Raw genomic sequence first — 18,117 nt, 5'->3', positions numbered from 1 at the left:
TGAATGTTTCCCCATCCATAGGTGCAGCCTGTTGAAACCCTCCTTCCATAAGGGCAACCTGTTCTTTTTCCTTGGTCACCAAGTGAATCCTGCCAACTCTCACCAATTGTCTTCCCAATGGTTTTCAGCACCAGGCAAGTTCACTATGGATTCAATGTGACCAAAGAAATGACAGTAAAACGTTCTTGGAGTGAAAGGGTTATACCCAATTTTACTTCCACAGTGGCAGGTCAATCACTAAAATCACGTGGAATTGATTTTATTCACTTGGTTTGGCACTTGGCCTTGACCCCATAACCTATGTGATCCTGGATTAGTAAGCTTTTCTGAGCCTCAGTTCCTCATCTATAAAATAAGTATGTTGTAGCAGCACTCAGAGTGAGTCTGCAAGCAGCAAGCCACTCCCATACCGCCTCTGGGTCTCTCCACCTGCACAGCCATCATCTGGGCCTCTGTTCTCAGCGCTGCCACCACTCCAGCCTCTGCTCTGCTCTGCTCTCCTGCAGCCTTGCAGCCATGCCACCATGTAGCCCAGAGCACTGGGTGAAGCTCTTTATATAGAGTCAATAGCAACATATTGCCCACACTTGTGTAGTGAGCAACCCATTACCCAGTTCCAAAACCCCTTCCATATTTTTTAGATATTTGTTATAGCAGTACCCCACTTCTCAGTACAATTTTCTGTCTTAGGGCTCTCCAAACAAATTAATAAGGTATATATATACACATTTTTTATGAAGAATTGGCTTACATGATTCATAAGCCAGGTGTGATGCCATTTCAGTCAGCTTTCTCTTGGGGTTGACCCCAACCAGGGCCAGGTGAGAATCCTAGCCACGGGAACCTTCACTCTATCCACACGAGGTATCTGGTAAAACATTATTTCTGGGTGTGTCTGTGAGGGTGTTCCTGGAAGAGATTTGCATTTGAATTGGTAGACTGAGTAAAGCAGATGACCCTCCCCAATGTGGGTTGGCATCATCTAATCCATAAACAAAAATCCTGAAGAGAACCTAAAGGAGGAGGAAGGGAGAATTCCATCTCCCTACCTGATCGCTTGAGCTGGGACATTGGTCTTCTCCCGGCGTTGGACTGGGACTTGTACCCCTGTGCTCTGGTTCTCAGACCTTCATACTTGGACTGGAACTACACATCCAGCTGTCTTGGGTCTCCAGCTTGCAGACAACAAATCATGTAAGCCTGTCTCCATAATCATGTAAGCAAATTCTTCATAATAAATGTGTATATATATCTTATTAATTCTGTTTGGAGAACCCTAAGACAGAAAATTGTACTGAGAAGTGGGGTACTGCTATAACAAATATCTAAAAAATATGGAAGGGGTTTTGGAACTGGGTAATGGGTTCAGGCTGGCAATGTTTTTTAGGCGTGCTAGGAAAAGCCAACGTTGTCATGAAGGGACTGCCAAAGGTAGTGCTGGTGAGAGCTCAGAAGGGAAAGAGAAGAGCGGTAGAGCAAGGTTCCATTTGCTGAGAGAACACAAATAATCATGTACGGAATGCTGGTAGAAATATGGACAGTAAAGGCCATTCTGATGAGGTCTCAGGCGCAATTGAGGAACGTGCCATTGGACAATGGAGTAAAGGCTGTCAGACTTCTTAGACTGTTCAGCACAGGTTGACAAAGTCCATTAAAGCTATTTGACTGTTAAGTTGCACTATTCTTACAGAAAAGGGAAGAATGTCACCTGAAAACAAATCAGGGATCATCAGAGCCATTACCTTGGGTTCAACAGGCCAGATGACCTTCAGCCAAAGCCATGGGAGAAGTGCCTCTGAGGCTGTGGGCCTGTGATCCCCTGTCCAACAGTCTTAGACGTGCAACCCCCACAGACAGTCCCAACAAGATGTGGGATGGCCCCCTTTGGCATTCCAATGGGCCTGGAGGGCAGACCATAGATCTCAAGAGCATTATTTTTGAGTAATAAGATATCATGGAGTTTGCCTTGCTAGCTTTTGGATTGACTTGGGACCCATCACCCCTTCCTTCTTTGCTATTTTTCCATTTTGGAATAGAAATGTCTGTCCTATGTCTGTACACATTATATATATATATATATATATATTATTTTGGTATCATTAATCTACACTTACGTGACCAACATTATGTTTACCAGATGCCCCTCCATCAACAAGTCCCCCCCAAATACCCCATTACAGTCACTGTCCATCAGCATACTAAGATGCTATAGTCACTATTTGTCTTCTCTGTGTTGTACTGCCCTCCCCAAGCTCCCCCTACATATGTCTGCTAATAGTATTGCCCCTTTTATTGCCCTTATCCCTCCCTTCCCACCCATCCTCCACAGTCTCTTACCCTTTGGTAACTGTTAGTCCTTTCTTGGGTTCTGTGAGTCTACTGCTGTTTTGTTCCTTCAGTTTTTTTCTTTGTTCTTATATTCCAAAGATGAGTGAAATCATTTGATACCTGTCTTTTTCCACCTGGCTTATTTCACTGAGCATAATACCCTCTAGCTCCATCCAGGTTGTTGCAAATGGTAGGATTTGTTTTCTTCTTATGGCTGAATAATATTCCACTGTGTATATGTAGCACTTCTTCTTTATCCATTCATCTACTGATGGACACTTAGGTTGCTTCCATTTCTTGGCTATTGTAAATAGTGCTGCAATAAACATAGGGGTGCATCTGTCTTTTTCAAATTGGGCTGTTGGATTCTTAGGGTAAATTCCTAGAAGTGGGATTCTGGGGTCAAATGGTATTTCTATTTTGAGCTTTTTGAGGAACCTCCATACTGCTTTCCACAATGGTTGAACTAGCTTACATTCTGACCAACCGTATAGGAGGGTTTCCCTTTCTCCGCATCCTTGCCAGCACTTGTGGTTCTTAGTCTTTTCAATGCTGGGCATCCTTACTGGTGTGAGGTGATATCTCATTGTGGTTTTAATTTGCATTTCTTAGATGATTAGTGATGTGGAGCATCTTTTCATATGTCTGTTGGCCATCTGAATTTCTACTTTGGAGAAGTGTCTGTTCAGATCCTCAGCCTATTTTTTAATTGGATTGTTCGCTTTTTGTTTGTTGAGGTATGTGAGCTCTTTATATAATTCGGATGTCAACCCCTTATCGGATCTGTCATTTATGAATATATTCTCCCATACTGTAGGGTACCTTTTGTTCTATTGATGGTGTCCTTTGCTGTACAGAAACTTTTCAGCTTGATATAGTCCCTCTTGTTCATTTTTGCTTTTGTTTCCCTTGCCCAGGGAGATATGTTCATGAAGAAGTTGCTTCTGTTTATCTCCAAGAGATTTTTGCCTATGTTTTTTTCTAAGAGTTTTATGGTTTCATGGTTTACATTCAGGTCTTTGATGTATTTCTAATTTACTTTTATGTATGGGGTTAGACAAGAATCCAGTTTCATTCTCTTATATGTAGCTGTCCAGTTTTGCCAGAACCAGCTGTTGAAGAGGATCTCATTTCCCATTGTATGTTCATGGCTCCTTTATCATATATTAATTGACCGTATATGTTTGGGTTTATATCTGGGCTCTCTATTCTGTTCCACTGGTCTGTGGGTCTGTTCTTGTGCCAGTACCAAATTGTCTTGATTACTGTGGCTTTGTAGTAGAGCTTGAAGTTGGGAAGCGAGATCCCCCTGCTTTATTCTTCCTTCTCAAGATTGCTTTGCCTATTTGGGATCTTTGGTGGTTCCATATGAATTTTTTTTTTTTTTGAAGAACATTATGTTTACTAGGCTCCCAGCTTCACCAAGTCCCCCCCCCCACCCCTTCACAGTCACTGTTTATCAGCGTAGTAAGATGCTATAAAATCACTACTTGTCTTCTCTGTGTTTTACAGCCCTCCCCATGCAACCCACACACTATACATGCTAATCGTAATGCCCCCTTTCTTTTCCCCCACCCTTGTCCTTCCCTTCCCACCCATCCTCCCCAGTCCCTTTCCCTTTGGTAACTATTAGTCCATTCTTGGGTTCTGTGATTCTGCTACTGTTTTGTTCCTTCAGTTTTTCCTTTGTTCTTATACTCCACAGATGAGTGAAATCATTTGGTACTTGTCTTTCTCCACCTGGCTTATTTCACTGAGCATAATACCCTCTAGCTCCATCCATGTTGTTGCAAATGGTAGGATCTGTTTTTTTCTTATGGCTGAGTAATATTCCACTGTGTATATGTACCACATCTTCTTTATCCATTCATCTACTGATGGACACTTAGGTTGCTTCCAATTCTTGGCTATTGTAAATAGTGCTGCGATAAACATAGGGGTGCATCTGTCTTTTTCAAACTGGAGTGCTGCATTCTTAGGGTAAATTCCTAGGAGTGGAATTCCTGGGTCAAATGGTAAGTCTATTTTGAGCATTTTGAGGAACCTCCATACTGCTTTCCACAATGGTTGAACTAATTTACATTCCCACCAGCAGTGTAGGAGGGTTCCCCTTTCTCCACAACCTCGCCAGCACTTGTTGTTTTTTGTCTTTTCGATGACGGTGATCCTTACTGGTGTTAGGTGATATCTCATTGTGTTTTTAATTTGCATTTCTCTGATTACAAGCGATGTGGAACATCTTTTCATGTGTCTGTTGGCCATCTGAATTTCTTCTTTAGAGAACTGTCTGTTCAGCTCCTCTGCCCATTTTTTTATTGGATTATTTGCTTTTTGTTTGTTGAGGTGTGTGAGCTCTTTATATATTTTGGATGTCAAGCCTTTATCGGCTCTGTCATTTATGAATATATTCTCCCATACTGTAGGATACCTTTTTGTTCTGTTGATGGTGTCCTTTGCTGTACAGAAGCTTTTCAGCTTGATAAAGTCCCACTTGTTCATTTTTGCTTTTGTTTCCCTTGCCGGGGATATATGTTCATGAAGAAGTCACTCATTTTTATGTCCATGAGATTTTTGCCTATGTTTTTTTTCAAGAGTTTTATGGTTTCATGACTTACATTCAGGTCTTTGATCCATTTCAAATTTATTTTTGTGTACGGGGTTAGACAGTGATCCAGTTTCATTCTCTACATGTAGCTGTCCAGTTTTGCCAGCATGATCTGTTGAAGAGACTGTCATTTCCCCATTGTATGTCCATGGCTCCTTTATCGTATATTAATTGGCCATATATGTTTGGGTTAATGTTTGGAGTCTCTATTCTGTTCCACTGTTCTGTGGCTCTGTTCCTGTGCCAACAACATATTGTCTTGATTACTGTGGCTTTGTAGTAGAACTTGAAGTTGGGGAGTGAGATCCCCCCCACTTTATTCTTCCTTCTCAGGATTGCTTTGGCTATTCAGGGTCTTTGGTGGTTCCATATGAATTTTTGAACTATTTGTTTCAGTTTATTGAAGAACACTGTTGGTAATTTGATAGAGATTGCATCAAATCTGTATATTGCTTTGGGCAGGATGGCCATTTTGATTATATTAATTCTTCCTAACCAGGAGCATGGGATGAGTTTCCATTTGTTAGTGTCCTCTTTAATTTCTCTTAAGAGTGTCTTGTAGTTTTCAGGGTATAGGTCTTTCACTTTCTTGGTTAGGTTTATTCCTAGGTGTTTTATTCTTTTTGATGCTATTGTGAATGGAACTGTTTTCCTGATTTCTCTTTCAATTAGTTCATTGTTGGTATATAGGAAAGCCACAGATTTGTGTGTGTTAATTTTGTATCTGGCAACTTTGCTGAATTGTGATATTAGTTCTAGTAGTTTTGGAGTGGAGTCTTTAGGATTTTTTATGTACAAAATCATGTCATCTGCAAAGAGTGACAGTTTGACTTCTTTACCAATCTGAATGCCTTGTTTTTCTTTGTTTTGTCTGATTGCCATGGCTAGGACCTCCAGTACTATGTTGAGTAAAAGTGGGGAGAGTGGACATCCTTGTCTTGTTCCTGATCGCAGAGGAAAAGCTTTCAGCATCTCGCTGTTAAGTATGATGTTGGCTGCAGGTTTGTCATATAGGGCCTTTATTATGTTGGGGTACTTGCCCTGTATACCCATTTTGTTGAGAGTTTTTATCATGAATGGATGTTGAATTTTGTTGAATGCTTTTGCAACATCTATGGTGACGATCATGTAGTTTTTGTCCTTCTTTTTGTTGATGTAGTGGGTGATGTTGATGGATTTTTGAATGTTGTACCACCCTTGCGTCTGTGGGATGAATCCCACTTGATCATGATAAATGATCTTTTAGACATATTTTTTAATTCAGTTTGCTAATATTTTGTTGAGTATTTTTGCATCTACGTTCAGCAGGGATATCGGTCTGTAGTTTTCTTTTTTGTTGGGATCTTTGCCTGGTTTTGGTATTAGAGTGATGCTAGCTTCATAGAATGAGTTTGGAAGTATTCCCTCCTCTTCTACTTTTTGGAAAACTTTAAGGAGAATGGGTATTATATCTTCTCTATATGTCTGATAAAATTCAGCGGTGAATCCATCTGGCCTGGGAGTTTTGTTCTTGGTTAGTTTTTTGATTACTGATTTGATTTCATTGCTGGTAATAGGTCTGTTTAGATTTTGTGTTTCTTCCTTGGTCAGTCTTTGAAGGTTGTATTTTTCCAGGATGTTGTTCATTTTTCTAAGTTTTCCAGCTTGTTAGCATATAGATTTTTATAGTATTCTCTAATAATTCTTTGTATTTTTGTGTCCACATGATATTTTGAAAGCACGTAATTTAACTGGTTTCACAGGTTCACAACTGGTGAGGAACTTTGCTTCAGGATGAATTGTACCTTGAATCTCATCCATATCTGAGTTAGATGAGATTCTGGACTTTAGATAATAGAGTTGTTTAGATTTAAGACCCGCTGGGTCTGTTGTGATGCAATGAATGTATTTTACATATCAGGAAGGCATGAAATTTTGGGGGCCAGGACCAGAATTCTATGGAATGAACATTTGTGTCCCATTCAGATTCATATGTGAAAGCTTAACCCCAATAGCATGGTATTTGGAGTTGATATCTTTAGGAAGTAATTAGGCTTAGATGAATTCATGAGTATGGAACCCTGTGGGGAGTTGGGTTCCCTTGGCCAGGATCCTCACTGAACTTAAACCACCTGATGATGTAACTGACCTGTTGCTAGGCTTCTGCTTCCACACCTTTAGGCAATTAACTATTATTGCACTGTATAGAGAGCTGGGTCCAGTGCCCTGGGTAGAGGCAGAGATGCTTGTGCTCGACCTACTGCAGGGAGAATAAGCTGGATAATAAACCCTTTCACCCCAAAGAACGTTTTGCTGTCAATTTATTTGCTCACATAGAATCTATAGTGAACTTGCCCATGGCTGAAACCCATTGCCAAGAGAAGCACCATAGTGGGACTTGTCCTTTTATAAGAAGAGGAGACCAGAGCACACTTTCATTGCACTGTGAAAGGACACAGCAAAGAGATAACTATCTGCAAACCAGGAAGTGGGCTTTCACCAGAACCTGAACATCCTAACCTTGGACTTCCTAACCTCCAAAACTGTGAGGAATAAATTTGTCGTTTAAGCCACCCAGTCAATAGTATTTTGCTAAAGCATCCCAAACTAAGCATTTATCCTGAGAAATGAAGATTATGTTCATTCAAAAACCTGTACCCACATTTTTATAATAGCTTTTCATTATAAATGAACATAATGGGCCCAAACTGGAAACAACCTAGATGATCTTCAATGGATGAATTATTTAACTGTGGTACATAGACTACTACTAAGCAAGAAAAAGGAACAATTCCTGATACACACAACACCTTTGGTGACTCTTAAGGGAATTATGCTGAGTGAAAAGAGCCAATCTCAAAAGGTTACTGTATGATCCCATTTATGCAACCTTGAAATGACAAAATTATAAAGGTGGAGAATAGATTAGATTGCCAGGGATTAAGGAGGAACTGGAGGGAAATATGTATGCTTGTTAAAGGAATACACACTATAAGGATCCTTGTGATGGAATTACTGTTTTCTTGACTGGGGTGATGGTCATATGAATCTACACATGTGATAAAATTGTATAGAACTAGAGAGTCAAGATGGTGGCATGAGAGGTGAGACATAGAATTCTGCCCCAAACCACAGATAGTGTGAAAATATAGTTAATACAACTAATCCTAAAACAGCAACATGAAAGAAGGCTGAACCAGACTGCATACAGACCTTAAGAACAGAGCAGACCTAACGAAACAGGGTAATGTGCCAAAGCCTTGATCTGGTGGGATCCAAGCCCTTCCCCCACCCCCGCTCACCAGTGGGAGGAAGAAACAGAGCAGGAAGGTGGTGGAGGCCTAGAACTGCTGAACACCCAGCCCTGGAGATCTGCTTGGTAAGCAGAAACCTACATTGTGTGGTGACCTGGAGGATGGGGAGCTGGACAGGTGGAGTGCTTGAGAGACAGATTCTGGCCATTTGTGGAGGGCAGGATCCACACCTGGCCACTCTGGGACAAGGGAAAGGCAGGCAGTGTGAGAGGCTTTCTACCAGCGAGAGGGCTGCTGAAGGGGTAGGGTTTGCAAGGAGCTTGCTGTGCAGGAGAAGGGATAGGGGGACAAGGTTGTCTGGGCATGCTCTGCCCAGCAGATTCGGAACTTTGAGGAGCTTCAGGCGCTTCATCCCCATGGCTGGCTACTTGGCTCTGAGGCCCCCACTGTGACATGCAGCCTGCTGTGCCTTCCTCCTAGCCTGCTGGCACTGGCTCGCAAATTGGCAGTCACTGTGCTGGTGTCAGGTCAGCTGGAGGGAGGCCCCATCTACAACAGTTAGAGAAGCCTAGCACAGAGGCTTACATCTTTGTGCTTGGTCCACTGGTTCTGACACTGGAGACAGGCATGGCAGATGGGAATCAGGAAACAGATCTTTCCTCCCCTCCCATGCACCAGCTCCACTCCTCTACAACCCCAACCTCACTATAGGGGCTAAGCAGATCCAGAGACTGGAGCTTCTGGGCACTGGAAGGCACCACACAGAAATATGAAACATCAAAGGAGCATGGTTCAGACCAAAATCTCACAAACCCCAGAAAAAGGGCCAAATGAAACTGAACTCACCAATCTTCCTGATAGAGAGTTCAAAATAAAAATCATAAAGATGCTTATGGAGGTACAGAAAAATATTCAAGAACTCAGGAATGGATTTAAGATAGAGATTCAATCAGTAAAAAATTCTGTATCTGAAATTAAATACAATGGAGGGATTTAAAAGCAGATTAGATGTAGGAGAAGAGATGGTAAATGGAATAGAAGTTAGACTAGAGAAGTACAAAGAAGCTGAGGCACAGAGAGAAAAAAGAAGCTCTAAGAGTGAAAGAATATTGAGAGAACTCTGTGACCAATCAATCTGAACGGAGCAATATTTGCATTATAGGAGTACCAGAAGAAGAAGAAGAGAGAAAAAGGGTCATTGGGGAGGTAATTGCTGAGAACTTCCCCAATCTAGGGAAGGAGGTAGTCTCTCAGGCCATGGAGGTGCACAGATCTCCCAACACAAGGGACCCAAGGAAGACAATATCAAGAAATATAATAATTAAAATGGCAAAGATCAAGGATAAAGACAGACTTTTAAAAGCAGCTAGAGAGAGAAAAAAGATCACATATAAAGGAAAACCCATTAGGCTATCATCAGACTTCTGAACAGAAACCTTACAGGCCAGAAAGGAGTGGCACGATATATTTAATTCAATGAAGCAGAAGGGCCTTGAACCAAGAATACTCTATGCGGCAAGGTTATCATTTAAATTTGAAGGAGGGATTAAACAATTTCCAGATAAGCAAAAGCTGAGAGAATTTACCTCCCACAAACCACCTCTACAGTGCATTTTGGAGGGACTCCTAAAGATGGAAGTATTCCTAAGTCTAAATAGATGCCACTGAAGGGATAGAAAAAGAGTACAGAATATGATTCATAACATACAAAGAATGGAGGAGGAAGAAAAAGCAGGGGGTGGGAAGAACCTTTAGTTTGTGTTTGTAATAGCATATGAAGTGAGTTAAATTAGACTGTTAGATAGAAAGGGAATTACCCTTGAACCTTTGGTAACCACAGATCTAAAGTCGGCAATGGCAATAAGTACATACCTATCAATAATCACCCTAAATGTAAATGGTCTGAATGTGCCAATGAAAAGATGTAGAGTCACTGAAAGAATAAAAAAACAGGACCCATCTATATGCTGCCTACAAGAGACTCACTTTAAGTGCAAAGACATACACAGAGTGAAAGTAAAGGGATGGAAAAGGATATTTCATGCAACTAATAGGGAGAAAAAAGCAGGAGTTGCAGTACTTGTATCAGACAAAATAGACTTCAAAACAAAGAAAGTAGCAAGAGACAAGGAAGAACATTATGTAATGATAAAGGGGTCTGTCCAACAAGAGGATATAACTATTATACATATATATGCACCCAACACAGGATCACCTACATATGTGAAAGAAATACTAACAGAATTAAGGGGGGAAATAGAATGCAATGCATTCATTTTAGGAGACTTCAACACACCATTCACTCCAAAGGACAGATCCACCAGACAGAAAATAAGTAAGGACACAGAGGCACTGAACAATGTGTTAGAACAGATGGACCTAATGTATATCTACAGAACACTCCATCCAAAAGCAACAGGATACACATTCTTCTGAAGTGCACATGGAACATTTTCAAGAATAGATCATATACTAAGCCACAAAAAGAACCTCAGTAAATTCAAAACGATTGAAATTGTACCAACCAGCTTCTCAGATCACAAATGTATGAAATTAGAAATAAATTACACAAAGAAAATGAAACAGCCCACAAACACATGGAGGTTTAATAACATGCTCCTAAATAATCAATCAATCAGTGACCAAATAAAAACAGAGATCAAACAATATATGGAGACAAATGACAACAATAATTCAACATTGCAAAATCTGTGGGACACAGTGAAGGCCAGGCTAACAGGCAAATATATTGCAACACAGGCCTACCTTAGGAAAGAACAATCCCAAATGAACAGTCTAAACTCATAATTAATGAAACTAGGAAAGGAAGAACAAATGAGGCCCAACGTCAGTAGAAGGAGGGGCTTAATAAAGATTAGAGCATAAATAAATAAAATTGAGAAGAATAAAACAATAGGAAAAATCAATGAAAGTAGGAGCTGTTTCTTTGAGAAAATAAACAAAATAGATAAACCCCTAGCCAGACTTATGAAGAAAAAAAGAGAGTCTACACACATAAACAGAATCAGAATGAGAAAGGAAAAATCACTACAGACACCATGGAAATGCAAAGAATTATGAGAGAATACTATGAAAAATTATATGGTAACAAACTGGATAATGTAGAAGAAATAGACAACTTTCTAGAAAAATACAATCTTCCACGTCTGACCCAGGGAGAAAGAGAAAATCTGAATAGACCAATTACCAGCAAAGAAATTTAATTGGTAATCAAAAAGTACGTAAGAACAAAATGCCGGTACCAGATGGCTTCACTGCTGAATTTTATCAAACATTTAGTGATGACCTAATACCCATCCTCAAAAGTAGAAGAGGAGGGAATACTTCCAAATTCATTCTATGAGGCCATTGTCACTCTAAAACCCAAATCAGGCAAAGACACCACAAAAAAAGAAAATTACAGACCAATATCCCTGATGAACATAGATGCAAAAATATTCAACAAAATATTAGCAAACCAAATTCAAAAATACATCGAAAAGATCATTTATCATGATCAAGTGGGATTCATCCCATGGATGCAAGGGTGGTACAACATTCGAAAATCCATCAACATCATCCACTACATCAACAAAAAGAAGGACAAAAACCACACGATTGTCTCCATAGATGCTGAAAAAGCATTCAACAAAATTCAACATCCATCCATGATAAAACCTCTCAACAAAATGGGTATAGAGGGCAAGTACCTCAGCATAATAAAGGCCATACATGACAAACCCACAGCCAACATTATACTTAACAGTGAGAAGCTGAAAGCTTTTCCTTTGAGAATGGCACAAGACAAGGATGCCCACTCTCCCCACTTTTATTCAACATAGGTCTTGAGGTCCTATCCAGGACAATCAGACAACACAAAGAAATAAAAGGCATCCAGATTGTTAAGGAAGAAGTTAAACTGTCCCTGTGTGCAGATGACATGATATTGTACGTAAAAAACCCTAAAGAATCCACTCCAAAACTACTAGATCTAATATCTGAATTCAGTAAAGTTATGGGATACAAAATTAATACACAGAAATCTGTTGCTTTTCTATACACTAACGGTGAACTGGCAGAAAGAGAAATCAGGAAAACAATTCTATTCACAATTGCATCAAAAAGAATAAAATGCCTAGGAATAAATCTAACCAAGGAAGTGAAAGACTTATACTCTGAAAACTATAAGACACTCATGAGAGAAATTAAAGAAGAAAGCAATAAATTTAAGCACATCCCATGCTTATGGATAGGAAGAATTAATATTCTCAAAATGGCCATCCTGCTGAAAGCAATCTACAGATTCAATGCAATCCCTATCAAAATATCAACAGCATTCTTCAACAAATTAGAGAAAATAGTTCTAAAATTCATATGGAACCATGAAAGACCCTGAATAGCCAAAGCAATCCTGAAAAGGGAGAATAAAGAGGGGGGAATTATGCTCCCTGACTTCAAGCTCTACTACAAAGCCACAGTAATCAAGACAATTTGGTACTGGCACAAGAACAGAGCCATAGACCAGTGGAACAGAATAGAGAGTCCAAATATAAATCCAAGCATATATGATCAATTAATATATGATAAAGGAGCTATGGACATACAATGGGGAAATGACAGCCTCTTCAACACCTGGTGTTGGCAAAACTGGACTGCTACATGTAAGAGAATGAAACTGGATTATTTTCTAACCCCATACACAAAAGTAACTTCAAAATACATCAAAGACCTGAATATAAGTCATGAAACCATAAAACTGTTAGAAAAAAAGATAGGCAAAAATCTCTTGAACATAAACATGAGCAACTTCTTTATGAACATATCTCCCTGGGCAAGGGAAACAAAATCAAAAATGAACAAGGAGGACTGTATCAAACTAAAAAGCTTCTGTACAGCAAAGGGCACCATCAGTAGAGCAAGAAATCCTACAGTATGGGAGAATATATTCATAAATGACATATCCGATAAGGGGTTGACATCCAAATTATATAAAGAGCTCACATACCTCAACAAAAAAAAAGCAAACAATCCAATTAAAAAATGGGCTGAGGATCTGAACAGACACTTCTCCGAAGAAGAAATTCAGATGGCCAAAGGCACATGAAAAGATGCTCCACATCACTAATCATCAGAGAAATGCAAATTAAAACCACAATGAGATATCATCTCACACCAGTTAGGATGACCAACATCCAAAAGACAAACAACAACAAATGTGCGAGAGGATGTGGAGAAAGGGGAACCCTCCTACACTGCTGGTGGGAATGTAAGCTAGTTCAACCATTCTGGTAAACAGTATGGAGGTTCCTCAAATAACTAAAAATAGAAATACAATTTGACCCCAGAATCCCACTTCTAGGAATTTACCCTAAGAATGCAGGAGCCCAGTTTGGAAAAGACACATGTATGCCTGTGTTTATCGCAGCAGTGTTTACAATAGCCAAGAAATGGAAGCAACATAAGTGTCCATCAGTAGATGAATGGATAAAGAAGATGTGGTACATATATACAATGGAATATTATTTAGCCATAAGAAGAAGACAAATCCTACCATTTGCAACAATATGGATGGAGCTGGAGGATATCATGCTCAGTGAAATAAGCCAGGCAGAGATAGAGAAGCATCAGATGATTTCACTCATCTGTGGAATATAAGAACAAAGAAAAAACTGAAGGAACCAAACAGCGTCAGACTCACAGAACCCAAGAATAGACTAACAGTGACCAAAGGGAAAGGGACTGGGGAAGATGTGTGGGAAGGGAGGGATAAGGGGGAAAAAGGGTTATTATGATTAGGAGACATAATGTAGCAGGGTGGGGGACACGAGGAAGGCAGTATAACACAGAGATGACAAGTAATGATTCTATAGCTCTTACTACTCTCATGGAGAGTGACTGTAATGGCGTATGTGGTGGGGATTTGATAATAGGGGGAGTCTAGTAACCATAATGTTGCTTATGTAATGTTACATTAATAATACCAAAAAATGTATTGTATAGGACTAAATACATGTGCTCATGCACGCACACAAACACAAATGAGTGCATGTAAAAGGTAGTTGGAATGTATATTGTCAATTTCTTGAATGTGGTATTATATTACAGCTATTCATAGTTATGCAAGATATTACCATTGAGGTGAACTTGGTGAAGAGTAAATAATATCTCTATCTATTATTTCCTCTAACTGCATGGAAATCTACAATTATCTCTGTATAAAAAGTTTAAAAAACTGAGCATAGAAATCCACCTTGTTTCATCTTATTCTATCACTCCCAGCTCTTCCTAGTTAGTTCAGTTCACTCCTCCCCATCCAAATCATCATGGTAACTTACAAATCATTATAAATTACTGGGAACATCATTAAGGGAGAGAATTAGCTGATTTGTTTTTTCTTGGATCTATTTGTGTAAATTGTCATTCTCTTCTAGTCTCTTGGGCCTGTTAGGAAATGTAGCTCAAGCCAGTCAACACTTGACTCCCCATCTGGAGCAGGGCTCCAATCCGTCTTTGAGTCTTAGAGAGTCAGGAATGCCACTTGGGATCTCCCCTACATCTAGAGTGTTTACTTATTTAATGTTGAGTTATTAGCTGGAGTATAAACTCCAAAAGGATAGGAATTCATTCATTCACTGTTCATTTGGTAAATATTTATGGTATGTTTACGCTGTTGTGGACACTGTTCTAGGAGTCAAGGATATGCAGGGTGTGAAATTAGTAGGGGTGAAGTGTATGAGACTAGAAGCAGGAAGGCTGTCGCAGAAATTCCAGAGAGAAATGATGATGGCTTCTATGGTTGCAATAGTGGGATTAGAAAGAAGGGTCAAATTGAAGAGATGTTTATGAAAAAATGGACAAATGTATGTGAATGATAATTCCTAGGATTCTGACTTTAGTGCCTTAGTCCCTGAAAGTGGGAATACCAGAGGGGAGCAGGTTCAGGAAAAGAGGATATTCTCACTTAATTCCATTTTGGACATTTCAATTGGCACATGGAACATCCAAGTGGAATTGTTCCATTGGCAGTTAAGTTATGGAGTTGGAGTTCAGAGGAATGTTGCCTGGAATTAGAGATTTGATAGCTGAAGGCACAGGAAGAAATGAGTTACTTAGCAAAAGTGTATAGAAGCAGAGGAGGAAAGGAGAAGCACTAAATATAATGGCTGCCTTGATGAAGAAGAACTTTTTACTCTGTTTCCATAGGACTAAACCAAGGAGAAGCCAAAGGAGAATAAAAAGTTGAAGAAAGAGAGCCCACAAGTGTCTACTGTTGCAGAGAGAGCAAACGAAAGGATGGTCCTAAAGAATTCTGAACGTGTGCTGTTCCCAGATCTTGTACACTCTAGTCACCTTTGGGGTTGGGTGCAGCCTGAGGCCAGTAAACACCTGAAAGAACTACTGGCTCTAGGATCCAAGCCCTCCTTCATCAAAGGACCTTCTCATTATAATAGTCAAATTTGCATTTTTCAAGGAACAATAACAATGATAATAGCTAACTCATATTTAATTTAGCACTTACAATGATCAAGTAAACACTTTACAAGAGGTTCATTAACTTGCCTAAGATCACATGAATAGTAATTCAGTTCTGTTAAGTCTAGAGCACACAGACTGAAACAAAATGCTATGCTTCCTTTCCAGAGAAAGTGGATCACCCTGAGGCAAACATTCTATTCTATTTCTCACTACAAATTAAAAAATAGGCAATTGGACATAATATAGATTTGTGAGTGATTTTGGTATAAGCAATTAATTGTCAGTATTAGGAAGTTTAGACAGTGAAATAAATGGGAGAGAGATGGAAAGTTTGCAAGGCTAGTGTATTAAAGATGTTTTTGTTTTTACAGTTTTTTAAATGATGAGAGAAATCTACCTTTGTTAACTAAAGACAATGAGGGAAATGATCACATCAGGGTAAAGGGGGAAATCTGGAAAGGACCAGAGGAGATGGCAGGTCACAAATGCAGAGTACAAGCAACAGAAACAACTTTGGTTTGGAGAAAAGCTATTTCATTGAAAAATGGAAGCAGAGGCAGATAAATTGCAGGATAGGGCAGGTGGGGGCTGCAAACTTAAGATAGTCTCCATGTTCTCAGTAAAAAAGGAAGAAATGTCTTTGCTGTGAGGGTGGGAGACAAAAAAAGAGGAACCTTAGGGAAAACGGCACTGGTGAAGAAGCTGTCCTTCAAGAGGCAGCTGATTGGGAAGGGGGGGCATGTTCTTAAACCTGCTGGGTGGTACAGAAAGTTCAGCTGAGGTTAGAAACCAAGGCTTTTTCGGGACAACACTCTGAACAATGTTGTAATTTTTCTCTAGCAACTGTTGACAACCTGATGTAGGAACTGAGAAGCCTGTTAGTGGGAATGTAATTTCAGTTTTCAGTTAAGGCAGAAGAGTAAATACAGAAGGGGCAGAGAGGCTGTTCATGGTTTAAGCTAGATAGAGAAACGGTTGTACAAGAAAGATAAGTCATAGATTGGAAGGAAAAGGGGATCACGAGACAAAAATAAGGGAGCTGGAAATAAAGAAAGTGGTGGTCAGAATATGAGAAAGAAGAGTAGAAAAATTAAGAGGAATTTCTGGAGAGTAATTACAACATGCAATATTCTACTGAGTTTGCAATTCAACTAATTGAACTGAAGTACTTGCTAACCAACAGCAAGGTTATGTAATAGCTGAAAATGCTATTTGCAGAGTCCAAATTTTGCATTTACAAGACAATTAGGAACATCAAGTTTAATATATAAATGGGAAGTAAGAGGTCTTTTGCTACTTTTGTTTCCTTATCTCTCTGGCACAGTTCATTCACTGCCCTTTTGGTTGGCATGAGGTAAAAAACCAGTATCTTCTTTCGTTTCAACTCCTACAGGACACATTCAATGCTTTCCTTGCTTTTAACCAATATTTGTTAACTCCTAATAAAACCGTGCAGTCGTTAGGTGTTGATGAGATACAAATGAATAAGAGCAAATATTTATCCTCAGGAAGCTGAAGTGTGTCATTTAGATAGGCAATCATAGTACAGAATTATAAACCCTATAATTGTGTTAAAACTGGGGTCTTAATGGGTGGGGCACCTAATGCAACCCTGGGTAGTCAGAAAAGGCTTCTGTGAGAAGCCTCATCTCAAATGAAATAAAGAAGTAGGTATAATCCAGGCAAATGAATGAGGAGGGGGAAAATAAGAGGGACTCTTGATGTTAACAGAGGCATCTCTCTCTGAAGGGGCCTCTATTTTTTTCCTTGCTTCTCATGGTACCTTCATTCCTACAGGCCAGTCATCTTAGCATTCCCTACCTAAGGGACACTCTTCCCCACTAGGAATCACTATGCCAGAAGATCTACAGTTAAGTCTCAGCAATATCTCGTTGATGTGACTTTAGATGAGTAAACTAACCTCAAGCCAGTTTCTTCATCTTAAAACAGGAACAATACTTACTTCAGAGTTATTGAAATGACCAAGTGAAGTTACACATGTGAGAGTGCTGTGTAAACTGTAAAATATTACACAGATGTGAACTATTCTTAGTATCTTCAGGTGGCATGCCTTATGCTTTTGTACTCTTGAGTCCATTATGGAGACTAAGAAACAAAGAATCCTTAATCATCACTACGTTTTTATAGGTAATTTTCAGTTCTGCCAAATTTAAGCTCTGAGGTGAATTGTTCCCTGAAGTTGTTTAAAATGTTTGAGTTAATGTAAATTATTGTAATTGGTTCCCTACTCAAAAGCCACCACAGGAAAGGTGTAGCGGTTAAAGAATCACCCAGCAGTAGAGTGAGCAATGCAGTCTCTAAGATACATCGGCCATTCTGTGGATAAAAAGATCAGTAGACAGGAATTTGACAATCAGCAGGGCCTCTTGAACCACATTTTCTTCCTCTTGCACAGAGGCCCCACGAATGAAAAACCGCTACGTGGAACTGGTTTCCTGTTTGGTGCGCAGTCAT

Source organism: Manis javanica, chromosome 1 (genome assembly GCF_040802235.1).
Source record: "Manis javanica isolate MJ-LG chromosome 1, MJ_LKY, whole genome shotgun sequence".
Lineage (NCBI taxonomy): Eukaryota > Metazoa > Chordata > Mammalia > Pholidota > Manidae > Manis > Manis javanica.
Note: the sequence above shows the minus strand (reverse complement) of the source record.